The 14,153-nt window shown below is 42.7% G+C and overlaps 1 long non-coding RNA gene across 1 annotated transcript; it reads left to right on the plus strand.

Moving 5' to 3' along the window:
- The first annotated feature begins 2,497 nt into the window (after positions 1 to 2,497).
- LOC116504811 lies at positions 2,498 to 12,369 on the plus strand. Its single transcript, XR_004254852.1, has 2 exons — positions 2,498 to 2,567; positions 11,851 to 12,369. It is a non-coding gene; the product is annotated as an uncharacterized LOC116504811 (long non-coding RNA).
- Positions 12,370 to 14,153: the final 1,784 nt, after the last annotated feature.

A 14,153-nucleotide genomic window follows, 5' to 3' on the forward strand; every position in this document is an offset into this window, starting at 1 on the left:
GAACTCCCACGCTCTGCCCTCACGGGCCAGACCAGCTTCAGGAAATACCCCGGAAGGGCTCTGATGCCGCAATTTCCCATGTGCTCGCAGGCCAGGCTGCCTTCGGGAAGGGTTCTGTTGCTGTGGTGTCCTGCACAGTCCCCTACCATCCCACACATGTCAGTCCACCAACCGCCACCACCCCTCCATCAGCTTGCCCTCCTCCACCCACCCTCTGGCCCTTGCCCTGCGGCCTTGTGAGCAGCAATGAGCAGAAGTATGCAGATGTGCGGCTACATTCTGCAAGGCTGACAGCTGGAGGAGGGACGATGAGGGTGGTGGGAAAAACCAGCCATGTAAGGAGTGGATGGAAGATGAGGGGTCTCCCTTAATTCCACCACTGTGGTCTGGATACATTGTGTTGACGGGGCATATCCGGCTAGGAGGCCTCAAGTTTTGAGGACCCCTGACAAAAGCTTCCCCTGGCTGGTTCTTGCTATTTGGCAATAAGGCCCAAATAGTCCTACTGTGCTGCCAATTCCATGGGGAGGGGGCATATCCCTTCAGTCAATATCCGCACTAAAGAGCTAGCAGAAAAGAAATTTCCAAACCCCAAGTCCTGATTCCGACTCACAAGTGGTGCTGCCCAGTAAAGCAGAATATGTTGCAATGGTTATCCACTGCATTAGTAGGAGTCCCCGGGCCCATTGTTCGCAACTTCAACAATATTCATAGTCTGGCTTGCACACTTGCTAAACTTAATTTGGCCTCAGAAATCCTAGTTGCAATAAACTAAATTAGGTTCAGGAAGCAATCCTTGGAAATGGGCAGCCTTTGATTATCTACTAAAGCAGAATCATGGCTGCAAGGAATTTTGGGATGTGCTCACAGTAAGTGACATCAGACATCTTAAAAGAGGTCTTTGAAGGCTGCTTGGAAAGATGAAAACCAGGGTCTTTCAGCATCTCAGCCCTTCCTTCCCTTCTTCTCCACCAACATTGAAGTATGTGATCACCTTTTCTGTTCAGGACTCAAGCCATGTGGTCCTGTCCACCATTAAAACCATCTTTCCAAGCAGCCTTCATGTCTCTTTTCTTTCAACAGGGGTTTTCAATTTGAGCTTGAATTCTGATGGGTTGTCAGACTCCCATGGGGCAATGCAAGGGCAAATCTGTAGGCTGTCCTGAGTTACAAACTTGGTCTATTTTCTGGGCGATGTAATCTTTCCAGGTGCCATGTGGTGAGATGGGTAGAAGATTAATCCTATCAAGTCCTGAGGGCCATGTCTTAATCCCATCGCTCTGGAGCTGAAGGGGGGAGGGGCAGGGAGCTGCTTTGTCATTAAAACATGTTTCTCCTTTTCTCGTCCAGGGAAATATAATATTCTGCCTTTTTAATATTTCCCAGAAAATTTCATTCTTCTAGAAGGGGGGTGGGTTCTAACTCCCTACAACTGTAAATAGCAGCATTCTACCCATGAAGTGCTTTATATGCCATCTTGAGTTTCTGAATGAAAAGCAAATCAATTAAAGTTTGGGGTTATTTTATTCCAGATCCCTCCATACAACATATCCCAGAACCAAAAGCCACTATCCTCGCCATCCATACCTTATTAAATCTGCATTAAAAAGGACATTGCAGGGTGTCTTTCTAAAAAGCTTAGTCTGGTGATCAGTTAATCATGGCGTTTGATGAACTATTCTATTTTTGCCTTTTTTTAAATAATGTTTTTGGTGGGGAAACATTTATTCTACCATATATAGGCAATCATGCGATCTTTCTTGGGTTCCATTTTCTAGGCCCTGCTGTACATGTTTCTCTGTACGACCTAATGGGAGACTTCAGTGGAAGTAAATTTACAGAATTTACACTGGGCATTTAGCAGATATAAAATGTCCTCCTCCAAGAATGAAGCTTGGTGGTTGATGCTTTTGGATGCAGCCCTCGCCAGCAGGAGTGAAGCTCGTTCCCCTGGAGTGTCTGGCCCGATGCTGCTATGATGTCCTAAAATCCTGGGAGCCACAGGAAATCAGTCATAAAGTGTTGGGGTATTAGAGAGGTTTTGATCTCCACTGAGATCACTGATCACTTTCTGATCACAATCAGAAAGCTGATTGTGTAATTATATAAAACCTTCATGAACTTTTAGGGCTTGGCACGTAGCTAATCTTCACAAGGTTAAGTAACATCATCTTTCACTATTTCACTAGACTAGACTCAGCTGCAAAGTCGGTTGCTAGAAGTCAAAAACGACTTGATAGCATTTAATCAGTGGAAACTTCTTGCAAACTGGAGGAGGGTGTTTTTTTAACGCCTCCTATCTGGAAATGGTTCTCAAACAGGCAACACTTGTGCCTAGAAAGCGGATAATACCTGTGGTTGAGCTTGAAGGAGTTAAAACCATCGAGTACTGTGTTGCTAGAAAGATTGGAAGGCGACGGGAAAAGTACAAGAAAGAAAGTCCAGTTGCCTTTTGAAAAAAGTACCGTTGGGACAGCTGAACTTCCTGTTCCGGATGGCTCATGGGAGGAGAGTGGTGCGCAGAGCGGCTTTTGTGCTCTTCCCAGGGTCGAAGCAGCAGCTGGAAGGTGAGTTGAGGGCGGGTGGGAGGAGAGTCCTGGAAGCAGAGAAGCAACTGGGCTGAAGCATCTCAGCTGCTGCTGCTGCAGGTTCCTTCCCTCCCCGAATTTAAGCCCACTGGTGCTGCACGCTGTGAAACTGGTGGCTGCAATTTTCCTTCTGGTGGGAAGATTGGAAAAGTCTCTTCCAAGTGAAGGTGGATCCTTTGGGAATGGCTTCCTCCTGAGGTTGTGGGGGCTCCCATCACTGGAGGGTTTGTGACAGAGCTGGGAGGGACCTTGCAGGTCTTCTATTCCGACGCCCTGATCAAGCAGGAGAACCAACATCATTTCAGACAAATGGCTGTCCTGTCTCTGATTAAAAGCCACCAGGGATGGAGCCCCCACAACCTCTGAAGGGAAAACCTTCCACTGGTTCACTGTTCTTAGTGTCAGGAAGTTTCTCCTTAGTTCGAAGTTGCTTCTCTCCTTGATTAGTTTCCATCCAGTTTATTGTCGTGCTTTCAGGGGCTTTGGAGAATAGGTTGACACCCCTCCCTCTTTTGTGGCAACTCCTCAAGTATTGGAAGATGGCTATCATGTCTCCCCTAGTCCTTCCTTTCACTAGACTAGACATATCCAATTCCTGCAACCCCTTAATTATATTTTTAGCCTCCAGCCCTCTAATCCTCTTTGTTGCTTTTTTTCTGCATTCTTTCCAGAGTCTCCACCATCTTTTTTATGATATGGTGACCAAACTGTGAGCAATTTTCTAAGTGTGGTCTTACTCTTTATAAAGTGGTACTAGTACTTCACATGAGCTTGATTCTATCTCTCTGTTAATGCAGCCTAGTATTATATTGGCTTTTTTTACCACTGCAATACACAGTTGGCCAATATCTAAATGATTGTCCACTAGGACTTCAAGGTTCCCGGCATAGTTATTACTTGAGCCAAGTGGTACCTATTCTGTACCAGTACATTTGATTTTTCTTGAATAAGTGTAAAACCCTTTCCCCCCCTGCATTGAATTTCATTTTGTTAGGTACAGCCCAGTGTTCTAATTTACCAAGAAGTACCTTATGGTCTACTTCGTCAACTGCCTTACTGAAATCCAATTATACAATGTATTAGATTGGTCCGCTAATTTAGTCATGTTGTGTAAGAATGAAATAACATATGTTTGGAATGATCTGTTTTTGAAAAACCCATGTTGACTTCTGGTTATATATTTGCTTGCTTCTGTTGAAAGAAATGTCCTTCTGGGTTCAGCTCCAAGTGGGGAAGAAGACACTGGAGACATGGATGCTGCTTGGAAAGATGGTTTATTGTTGGACAGGGCCACATGTCTTGAGCCCTGTACAGAAAAGGTGATCACATGCTTCAATGTTGGTGGAGAAGAAGAGAGAAGGGCTGAGGAAGGGGCTTGCTAGGCTTTTTATACCCTGTTTAGTCCCACCTCTCTGTTTCCTGTTCCTGTGTAAGAAATGTATTCTGATTGGTTGTCAGACTCCCATGGTGCCATGCAGGGGGCTACTCTCTAGGATGTTTTGAATCCAGGTATGAGTTCTCAGATGCCATGTGGAGACCTGAGTAAAAGGCCAATATTATCATGCCTTTCTGTAGCTGCTGCTGAAGTCTTTATTATGTAAAGTGGGCTAGCCTGGCTAGTCTTAATGGGCCTATTGACAACATGGGGGATGGGCAGGAAGCTACAGGGAACTATTCTGTCTTTTAAAACATGCTTCTTTTCACATCCAGAGAAACATTCTGCCTTTTCAATATTTCCTAGGATATTTCATTTTTCTGGGAGAGGGCTGGATGATAACTTTCACACACTTATAGGTGTTTGCAGATCTTTTGCTTCATTATCTTTTCCAGGATCTTCCCAGGTAGTGATGTCAGGCTAATTGACCTATAATTTTATGGATCTATTTTTCTCCCCTCTTTTGAAGATGGGAACTATATCAGGTCTTTTCCAATCCACCTGTAGGTCCTTGGTGCATGAAGATCTTTGAAAGATATGGTTCAATGGTTCTTAGATCACATCTGCCGACTCCTTCACAACTCTGGGATGTAATCAATCTGGTCCTGGTGGTTAGAACTCTTCTAGAATGGACAGGTGTTCTCTTACCATTTTCTTGCCCGTTTTAATTTGTATTCCTACTCTGGCTTTTACAGTTCTGTTTTTGGTAGGTTTGGCTATTTTTTCTTTTTGCCTGAAGATAGATGCAAATAATGAATTAAGTAGCTCTGTTGTGTCTCTACTGCCCATACCTTCTTTGCCATCATCTCCCATCAGTGGACTGACTGTTTCCTTGACTTTTTTTTTCTTGTTTTATACATGTTATAAAATGATTTTTGACATTTATTGCAAGTCTTAGTTCATTCTCACCATGAGCTTGATTTCATCTTTGCCAATTCGGGCTATATATGCTCCTATTCTGCCTTAGTTATGTGTCCCTCTTTCCATTTTTTTATACTGATTCTTTTTTTCTTTCAGTTTAGCAATAGCAATAGCAATAGCAGTTAGACTTATATACTGCTTCATAGGGCTTTCACCCCTCTCTAAGCGGTTTACAGAGTCAGCATATTGCCCCAACAACAATCTGGGTCCTCATTTTACCCACCTCGGAAGGATGGAAGGCTGAGTCAACCCTGAGCCGGTGAGATTTGAACAGCTGAACTGCAGCCTGCAGTGCTGCATTTAACCACTGTGCCACCTTGGCTCTAGTTTATCAGAGCCGAGGTGGCGCAGTGGTTAGGGTGCAGTACTGCAGGCCACTTCAGCTGACTGTTATCTGCAGTTCAGCGGTTCTAATCCCACCGGCTCAAGGTTGACTCAGCCTTCCATCCTTCCGAGGTGGGTAAAATGAGGACCCAGATTGTTGTTGGGGGCAATATGCTGACTCTGTAAACCGCTTAGAGAGGGCTGAAAGCCCTATGAAGCGGTATATAAGTCTAACTGCTATTGCTATTGCTATTATTATTGCTATTGCTATTATCAGAGAGATCTTTATGAAACCATGCTGGTTTCTTCTTGGATATCTTGTGTAATGATGTGTATGTTTTATGCTATATTTCAAGTTCAATTGTTGTACCTAGCTCTTTAAGAAGGTTAGGAAACAGTTAACTTTTTTAATGATGTCATCTGGGGCAGAAGGTCGTTTTAACCATCATATGGTACCAGGAGTGGGGTGAGAAGAGTCATGGCAGCAAACAGCAACACAAAGAACATTCCTTCCCTGGATTTGGAGTCAGGGAACATATCTGAAAATTGGTCAAAGTGGAGGGAGCTGATAGAGCTTGTGTTTGCAGGACCTGATGCAGACAAATGGGCTAATCAGCAGAAAGCAGCGGACTTTCTAATATGTGTGGGACAGAAAGGACGCAATGTGTGCAGAGGCTGGTAAGCAAGTGGGGGGATCACTGCAGAGGACAAAAAGAAAACAGAGGTACTGTTTGCAAAGTTTGAAGCATACTGCAACCCGAAAAAAAACTCCACAGTGCAGAGAAACCTCCTTTTATGAGAGAAACCAGTGTGGAGGTGAATCTGTGGATGAATGGGTGACCCAGTTGCACTTGCTTGACAAAGACTGTGCTTTTTATGATGCTGGAGATATGATTAAAGACAGTATTATGATGGGCAGTAAGTTTAAGGAAGTTCAGGAAAAACTTCTGCAGGAGGAAGACTTAAATCTTAAGAAAGCCATAAGGATTGCCAGAGCATATGAAGTATCAAGAAAAGACATGCTGATACTGGAAGGAACACAGCACCAGGTTAATGCTATAGAAACTCAAAGTAGCAGATATAGCAATAGCAATAGCAGTGGACTTATATACCGCTTCATAGGGCTTTCAGCCCTCTCTAAGCGGTTTACAGAGAGTCAGCATATTGCCCCCAACAATCTGGGTCCTCATTTTACCCACCTCGGAAGGATGGAAGGCTGAGTCAACCCTGAGCCGGTGAGATTTGAACCGCTGAACTGCTGATCTAGCAGTAGCCTGCAGTGCTGCATTTAACCACTGCGCCACCTTGCATAAATATGGCCAAGAAAGGGCACACAAAGGAACAAAAAGCACCTATGGCACTGGAACAAGTAACAGAGAAGCAGCTTGTGGATATTGTGGAAATATGCACCACAAAAACAGCGCCTCTCCTGCGGGGGGGGAGGGGGGGCAAATATGCAACAAATGCAAGAAAAGAGGACACTTTGCCAGGGTGTGTAAGGGCCTCGCTCAACAGACAGCACTGTTACGTGCATTGCTGCAGAAGGATGTCATTTGGTTATTGGGATGCAAACATGGAAAGGGCTTTTGACAAAGTGAAGAAACTGATCACCAAACTTCCAGGGCCAATACTGAAATACTTGGATGCAAATGCTGACACCGTGCTTCAAGTGGATGCATCCCAGGTTGGGCTAGGTGCTGTACTGACTCAACAAGGACATCCTGTGGCATATGCTTCACGTGCACTGACCACAACACGAGCTAATTATGCTCAAATTGAGGAAGAGATGCTGGGCAATGTAAATGGATGAGAAATTTCACCAGTACATTTATGGTCACCCAGTAGTTGTAGAAACTGACCACAAGCCGTTGGGAGTGCATACTACAAAAACCACTAGCTTCTACACCTCCACGCTTGCAGCGAATGGTTATGAAATTACAGCAGTATGATCTCACAGTGAAGTATAAGCCTGGGAAGGAAATTCCAATGGCAGATTGCCTGTCAAGGGTGTTTCCAAAAGGACATGAAGCCAGGGATGAACCTGAGTTGGAAGAGCAGGTACTTACAGTACTAGTGAACATGCCAATATCAGATGTACGGCTGGCGAAAATAAGACAAGACACCAAACAGGACAAAGTACTGGAGAAACTAACTCGTGTCATGTGCAATTGCTGGCCAGAAAAACGCAAGAAGCTGTGTCCTGAACTGCAGGAATTCTGGCCTGTGAAAGATGAACTATCCATTCATGAGGAAAGCATACTCATGGGTGACCGTATTCTTATGTCTAAGTCACAGCAGGCATAAGTAATGGAACAAATTCATCAGGGACATTTGGGCATTACTCTGTGTAAGCACAGAGCACAGGATACTGGACTCTGATATTGAAACACTTGTAAACACTTGTGTGACACCTGCCAGACATTTTTAAAAAAAACAATGCGAAAGAACCTCTTACACAGTGGAATGCTCCTTCACGGGCATGGCAGAAATTGGCTACAGACATTTTTCATTTTGGAGACATCCACTACCTGATGATAGTAGACTACTACAGCAAATACTTAGAACTAGTGCAGCTGGGAAGTCTAAAAGCATCAACAGTCACATGGGCTTTCAAGACAATACTTTCAAGACATGGAGTGTGTGAAGAACTTGTGTCTGACAATGGGCCACAATTCTCATGTGCTGAATTCCAGTGCTGAATGGGGAATCAAGCACAAACCCACAAGCCCTGATCACCCACAGGCCAATGGCCTAGCAGAGAAGTATGTTGGCATAGCCAAATCCGTTTTACAGAAAGCCCAATTGTCAGGTTAGGATGTGTGTTTAGGCCTATTAAACTATCGTGCAACACCCATTGAGGGTTTATGCTCACCGTCGCAGCTGCTAATGGGGAGAACACTGAGGTCTACAGTGCCTACTGCTTTGCATAAATTGCAGCCTCGTTCCATCGCACACGAGCAGGTAACCGCTCAGAGGAACATAAGCATGAGAAAGCAAAAACTGTATTTTGATAAATCTACCAAGCCTCTTTGTCCACTGTGTGCCGGGCAAGCTGTGAGACACAGAGTCACTGGGAGAACATGGGAACCTGCTCCAATTGTCAGAGAAGGCAATTCACCAAAATTATAGGTAATTGAAACCAAGTGTGGACAGCAATTCAGAAGAAACAGGTGTCATCTTCGTCCAGACACTGCTTCTGATACTGCGTTGGAAGAAGAAAACAACAAGGAAAATGAAGCACAAGCGCAGGATGGCACAGAATTCCTGAACACGGATATACAGTCTACCAAGAACTCCAAGGACATTGTAAGCATATGAGCATGTGACAATGCCGGGACTGACTCACAACCTGACAGCAATTTTACTGATGATCTGACAGTGGTAACTTTCTCTCGCGATGGTCGAGCTACTAAAGCAAAAATATGGAAAGACTTTGTATCATATTAGATGTTTTATACTTAAGGGAGATGTAATGATGTGCATGTTTTTATGCTATATTTCAAGTTCAATTGTTATGCCTAGCTCTTTAAGAAGGTTAGGAAACAGTTAACTTTTTTAATGACGTCATCTGGGGCAGAAGGTAGTTTTAAGATGGCTGCCGCTGAATAAAGACAAGCCTCTAGTTCAAGCTCCCTGCGGTCTGCCTTTATTTTATGCCAAATCATCATATCTTGTTTTCCTTTTTTAGTGGTATTGTGTTGGACTGGGCTTCTATGATCATACTTGTCGGCTGGATAACTGTGCTTAACTACGGAACTGGAAGAGCAATCGGTAACATTCTTCACCATCACGCTCCATTATCCCATAGCTGTAAAAGGTAGCAGCAGACACAGTCTTCTTGAGAGGAACTCTGGTGTTTGGTTCCGCACTGGGGTATATTGAATTCCAGTAAGACATGGTCACTCGCACAACATTCCAACAACTTCAACTCCTTCTATTAGTAAGAATTAGGTTGAGTAGTTTTTCCTCTAGTTCCCTCCTCTTCTTTTTGGATGACAAAGTTGTCAGCTAAGTTGGTTAGGAATCTGTTCAATCTCCTACTTGCTGTAGAGTTTGTCTCTCAGTTGATATCGGGGTAGTTAAAGTCTCCCATTATATATTTTTTTTTAAGCAAAACTTTTTTATTTTCCATTTTCATAACATATAATCACATGTATACTATTACATAGCCAATATCATATTGTACTAATTATTAATTACATCCGTTTGTCTTGCCATCAACTCCCGGGGGAAAAAAAGAAATAAAAAAACAAAAAAAATTAAAACCAATTATTGACTCTTCTGCTCTCCATACACCCTGTTTATGCCTTATCCACCCCTTTCTTCTGCCTGTCTCTTCCCCCCTCCCTACTTACTTTCTCCCCTCCATCATCCTTTTCTACTCTACTTCCCCTTCCTTTCTCCTTCTCCTCTCTCCTCTTTCCACTCCTCCTTATTCTCCTCATCTCCCCCCCTTGCCCTCTCTCCTGTCACTCTCTTCCAATCTTTCTTCTCTCCTCTACTTCCCACTCTTCCTCTCATTCACTTGGTGTATTTCAGCTTCTGAGCAAACTCCATTCTGTGTTGATGGTATTTATACTTCCATTTCAATATACATAACATATCTTAGTTTTAAAGAGAAAATAAGAGAAAACAGTATACATGTAACAATCATATTATTTTAAACCTAACACCCCTCCTCAAGCCTAATATACTTCCCTCCCTCCCCCCAGCCCCCACCAACTTTCCCTCCCCTGACTTCCCAGAACCAATACACAATATAAATCTTTAACAAAAACAGTTTAAAATATATTTGAAAAAAAGAATAAGAAATTAATAAAGTCTCCCATTATATCTTGATGTGGTTTGTAATCCACACGTGTACTAAAAATAACAAATAAAATGTACTAATTTTTTTACTTCCATGTCTTGCCAATAAGTATGGTATTTCTTTTCTGATCCATGTATTAACCAGATTCAATTGTGCTTAATCCACCATTTTGTAAGAAGTAGCTATTGAGGATCTTTTGGCATCTTTGGTTATAAAGGTAGTCCTCACCACTTCTTCCCTGAACCTTCAAAGTTACTATGGCACAGTAGAAGCAGACATGCACCTGGTCCACAACATTTGTGTTAATCCCAGCACTTGTTCCATGACTGCATGTCAGCAGTTACTGTGGTTTTGAAGGTGCAGGAAAAGGAGTTGCACCAATTCGGGTTCTGCCAATAGTTGCACATTTATGATGGCGGCAGCATCCTACACTCATGATCCCAATTTGTGACCTTCCCAGCTATCTTCTGATGAGCAAAATCAGTGTATATACTGGCAGGAAATTGTAAGTCACGGTCATATAAAATTGCCTTTAATAACCCACAGTAATTTCCATAACAACTACAGAGGAACAGACGTAAGTTGGCACTGTCATGTGACATCATGCTTAATGATTGAGCTGCTTAGTGACACAAATATCATTTTCAATTGCAGTAGGTTAAGTGAGGACTACTTAAACAAGGGTGTCACCAGAGGGGATGTGGACAGTATTTTCAGCTGTTATTTTTAGTGGAGGACTTCCATGAGCAAAAGTGGTACTTCAAAGCTTGCAGAGGCTTTTGGCATCATTTCATCAGTTAAAGCCCCCACATCTCTAAATTTAGGGCAGAAGGTATGTCTGTAATCATTCTGGGACATTTTGTCAGGCTTGAAAGACATAGATTTTCTCCATATATACGTGTGGAGGTGTGTATATCTATATTTCCCATTATATATATATATATATATATATATACAACCCTTGGTAAGCCCCAATTATGGGAGGAAGCCAACTGCTTCCATCATCTGTCAATCGGCTCGTCACAAGAGTCCATCACGACAGAAACCCAATATTTTTACTGTTGCCTTTGTTATATTTGTGTTTTTTTGTGTTTTTTTTATTTGTGCTGATAAATAAATAAAGGGAGACTAGTATAGATCTATTTCGAGCTATTTAGCTCTCATCAGCTAGCCATACCCTTACTGAGATTTGAACCTGGGCTATATTACATACTAGGCAGATATATATATTTTCTTTTTTTCACATCATTTCTAACCATTTTATAAACAACTAGCAGATAACCTGGCGTAGCCCAGGTTATGTATTTATCCCAATCTTGTATTAGAGAGAGCACCCTTGTGGAGTATGGCAACTCCACTGTGATGTACAGTAGAAGCCATTTTAAGGCGCAACAGGCTGTATCTTAACAGAACTTGAATCCAAAATGCACACTATCATTGTCAAAAGTACCGTGACACAACACTATAGGTATAATTCAGTCCTTTTCATTTTAACTCCCAGAGGTTCTGGATTATGCTAGAACACACAAACACAAATGGGGGGGACACGTGCACGCGCGCGTACGCGTGTGCGCGCGTGCACACACACACACACAACCCGAAGGGTGTTAGGGGTGTCTTACCCCCACAGAGTTTGTTTCCAGGCAGTAAGTAAGCTATGTACCAAGTTTGGTTGAAATTTCTCGAGGTGTTCCAGAGATGTTGGAACATACAAAAACACAGCCATTTATATATATAGATAGATTAAATTTGCTCTTTTCTTTGAATCTTAGAGACAAACAGGATGGCAATAAGAGCACTCGGGACAACTGTAAATAACAAGCAACGTTGAAAAGGGAAGGAAATCAAGCCAGAAATCAAAATATTTTCCATTTCCTGCAGAAAACCATACAATTCTGATCCTCCACCAGCGGCTGTTAGACAAAAAGAGAAAATCAAGAAAGAATAAGCAGATTATGCAGAATTAAAGGATACATTACATGAAAAAGTGAAGGGAGATTTTTTTTCATTCAGCAAAAGAGGGAAATATCTGGAAGTTAGTGGAGTGGAAAAGGTCAATATAAGCCACGTAGAACAGACAGGAATGCAGGCCTCTCCCTGTGAGGAAGACGGCTTCAATGAAAGCACGCTTAAACAAGGTATTGTCCATATTGTTTACCTCTTCAAGGATATCAGTTGTGGAAAAACTCCATAGATTTGCCTATTGTGGAAAAAGCACAGATGGCAAATCACAGTTGATTATGCACAAGAGGGGCCAGAAAGGAGAAAAACCACACAAATTACCTGAATGTTGCAAAACTCAAGGTCACAAAAGCTCCCTTGTGGTTCATGGAAGCACCTCACACAATAGGGAAGCCACAAAAGCTCCCAATTCAGTAAATGCTTTAGTGAGCATGACAACATGGTGCTACATCAGATAACTCACAGGAAATTGCAAATTGTGTGAAAACCTCTGTAGAAATTTCCATCGCATGAGACACCAGAAAACTCACACAGAAGAAAAAACCCTTTGAATGTATTGATTATGTGAAAGTCACAATTCCAGACTGGTGATACATCAGAAGACTCACATAGGAGAAAAACCCGTTCAATGTCCTGACTGTGGGAGAAGTTTTAATCATAATTCCTGCCTCGTAATACACCAGAGGATTCACTCCATGGAGAAATCTTATAAGTGTCAAAATTGTGGGGAAGGTTTCATTACACATTCCCACCTCCTGAGACACAAGATCACACACAGAGGAGAGAAACCCTTTGAATGTCCTGACTGTGGGAAAAGCTTTACTGATAATTACAGCGTGGTGACACACCAGAGGATTCACACAGGAGAAAGGCCCTTTGAATGTCCTATCTGTGGGAAAGGTTTCAGTCAGAATACCAATCTGGTGACTCATCAGAGGACTCACACAGAAGAGAAACCCTTTGAATGTACTGCTTGTGGGAAAGGTTTCAGTCAGAATACCAATCTGGTGGCTCATCAGAGGACTCACACAGAAGAGAAACCCTTTGAATGTCCTGCTTGTGGGAAAGGTTTCAGTCAAATTTCCAGCTTGGTTAGACACCAGAGGACTCATTCAAGGGAGAAACCATTCGAATGTCCTGATTGCGGGAAATGTTTCAGTCAAAATTCCCATCTGCTGCTTCATCAGAGGACTCACACAGGAGAGAAACCATTTGAATGTCCTGATTGTGGTAAATGTTTCAGTGATAATTCCAACTTAGTTAGACACCAGAGGATTCACACAGGAGAGAAACCTTTTGAATGTCTTTATTGTGGGAAAAGTTTCAGTCGGAATTCCTACCTAGTGATACATCAGAAGGCTCACACAGGAGAGAAACCCTTTGAATGTCCTGCTTGTGGGAAAGGTTTCAGTCAAATTTCCAGCTTGGTTAGACACCAGAGGACTCATTCAAGGGAGAAACCATTTGAATGTCCTGATTGTGGGAAATGTTTCAGTCAAAATTCCCATCTGCTGCTTCATCAGAGGACTCACACAGGAGAGAAACCATTTGAATGTCCTGATTGTGGTAAATGTTTCAGTGATAATTCCAACTTAGTTAGACACCAGAGGACTCACACAGGAGAGAAACCTTTTGAATGTCTCTATTGTGGGGAAAGTTTCAGTCAGAATTCCTACCTAGTGATACACCAGAAGACTCACACAGGAGAGAAAGCCATTGAATGTCCTGCTTGTGGGAAAGTTTTCAGTCAGAATACCAATCTGGTGGCTCATCAGAAGACTCACACAGAAGAGAAACCCTTTGAATGTCCTGCTTGTGGGAAAGGTTTCAGTCAAATTTCCAGCTTGGTTAGACACCAGAGGACTCATTCAAGGGAGAAACCATTCGAATGTCCTGATTGTGGGAAAAGTTTCAGTCAAAATTCCCATCTGCTGCTTCATCAGAGGACTCACACAGGAGAGAAACCATTTGAATGTCCTGATTGTGGTAAATGTTTCAGTGATAATTCCAACTTAGTTAGACACCAGAGGACTCACACAGGAGAGAAACCTTTTGAATGTCTCTATTGTGGGAAAAGTTTCAGTCAGAATTCCTACCTAGTGATACACCAGAA

Source organism: Thamnophis elegans, chromosome 2, assembly GCF_009769535.1.
Source record: "Thamnophis elegans isolate rThaEle1 chromosome 2, rThaEle1.pri, whole genome shotgun sequence".
NCBI classification, from domain to species: domain Eukaryota; kingdom Metazoa; phylum Chordata; class Lepidosauria; order Squamata; family Colubridae; genus Thamnophis; species Thamnophis elegans.